Here is a 2,283-nt window from a genome sequence, read left to right as displayed (position 1 = left end):
ATACTATTATTAAGTTTAAAATAGTTAATATTAAAGTTAATATAAAATATAAAAGAATTAGATATTCCGAATTAGTATTAAGGATATAAGAATTATTTAGATAATATTTAATAGTAAGAATTAGTAAATTATACTAGCTTTTTAAAAAAAGTAATCGGTTTCCGGTAATAAAATAATATTATAATTAGAGAAAGAATTCTATATAGAAGAAGTTCTTTATAGAAATAGAAATATATAATATACTAACTAAGCCTTAATATATACTTTTAAAGTAGCTATAATATATTTCTTAAATATAGCCACGAATATATTAAAGAAAGAGTAAGTTTTCTAATATAAGATAGGCTTTAAATAGACAGATCTAATTTATCTAATATTTAAGAGATTTCCAGAATTATATATTATTAAGTATTTTCGGAAATAACTATTAGGTTTAATAAGATTTCTTTTTCTCTTATAAGGCTTCTAGTTTAGCTATTTTGTCTATATATAACTCCTAGTTAGAAAGTTTATTTAGATATTATAAGGAAATTAGTAATAGTAGTTTAAGTTAAAGTTAAGATTTATAAATATTATAGTTAAGCTTTAGACTAATATAAGTTATAAGAATAGCTAGTTAAAAAGATAAATAAAGCTTCTAAAAGATTTTTAGTTTAATAAAACATATATAAAAAACTCTTTTTCTATTTTTTTTCTTTCTTTATTTCTAAATATAATTATTATTTATTATTATAATTCGGAATTAAAAGTTTATAAAATAATTTCTTAATTCTCTATTTATTTTTATACTAAAAGAAATGCTTTATATTTAATTCCTAAGATCTAGTAATAAAATTTCATATATTAAGAATATTATCTAGTAATAATAATTAGATAATAATAAGAAATAAGTAATAGTAAAGTTTATCTAATTTCTAAAATAGTAATCTAATAATAATATTTTCCAAAAGTTATAAATAATAGTTAGAAAGGAAAATTAAAAAATATATAAAGAATTAAAGATAATAAGCTTTATTCTAGATTAAGAAGAACTTCTCTTATTAGATACTTTCTTTTAATCTTTTATAAAAGAGATATATTTTATTCTTTCTAATTCTAGTAACTTTAAAATATATATAATAATACTAGTAGCTTTCTTAATTTTCTAAATACTATTTTATTTATAGTATTCTATAATAGCTTCCTTTTCTAGTTTTATATCTATCTTAAAATATTTATTTATAGGTATATACTTATTATTAATTTCGTTTTTAGGAAAGTACTAGAATTTATCTCTTTTAATAAACTATTTAAATTAATTTCTAGTATATATTTTTTAGAATATAGTACTATTAAGCTTTTCTAATATATAGTATTTTTTTAGTTAATTTATATATCTTACTTTATATAGGCCAAGTTAGTAATATAATAGCTTTATATTCTTTAACTTATTTTAATTTATTAATTTAATATTATATATAAGAACTAGATTTTTTTTCGGAAATAGACTTTAAATAAATCTAGTAAATAATATTAAATTATTTCTTTTTTTCTTAGTATTATCTATTTTCCTTTATTCTAGCTTCTTTAATATCTTTATTTCTTATTTATATTTATTTTATATATATTTCCAGAAATATTTCTTTATTATAAACTTTATTTTATTTAAGTATTCTCTAGATTAAAAAGTATATTTCTATAAATAATATAGCTTTCCTATTATAGATTATATAAAAGAAAATAAATCTAGTTAGTTTATATATAATAACTTAATTAGTAAATAAAATATATAATAGTAAATTTACTTAAGGCTTCTTTTTATCTATTATAAATATAATAAATACTTAAATAATTAGTTAATATTTTCTTTTAATTATATTATTTCTCTTAGAATTATAGGCTAAAATAATAATTCTATTAATTCCTAGTGTAATTATATTACCCTTATGATAATCAATAAATATCTTTCACCTAATCGATATTTCGATTTTTTTTATTTTTTTCTTTCCGGGAATAATAGGATTATTTTCGGATAAAAAAAAGCATAATAGCAATCTTAATTATATTAAATTTAATGATCTACAACTTCAATTTTTTATATTGGAATAATCATTAATAACAGTCTCGTAATTAAGGAAATCTTAATTTCCTTTCGATCTAGAAATTCTTGATTGATCAATTCTTTCTAATGATTCAAATAAATCCTTCTTTAATAATATTTAATATTAACATTAGAATCTATCGATTTTATTTATCTTTTAATTCTTAATTTTTTTTCATTATTAAAGATCCTTGAATTATTTC

Source organism: Hyaloscypha bicolor (assembly GCF_002865645.1).
Source record: "Hyaloscypha bicolor E unplaced genomic scaffold K444scaffold_17, whole genome shotgun sequence".
In the NCBI taxonomy this organism is placed as follows: Eukaryota; Fungi; Ascomycota; class Leotiomycetes; order Helotiales; family Hyaloscyphaceae; genus Hyaloscypha; species Hyaloscypha bicolor.
Note: the sequence above shows the minus strand (reverse complement) of the source record.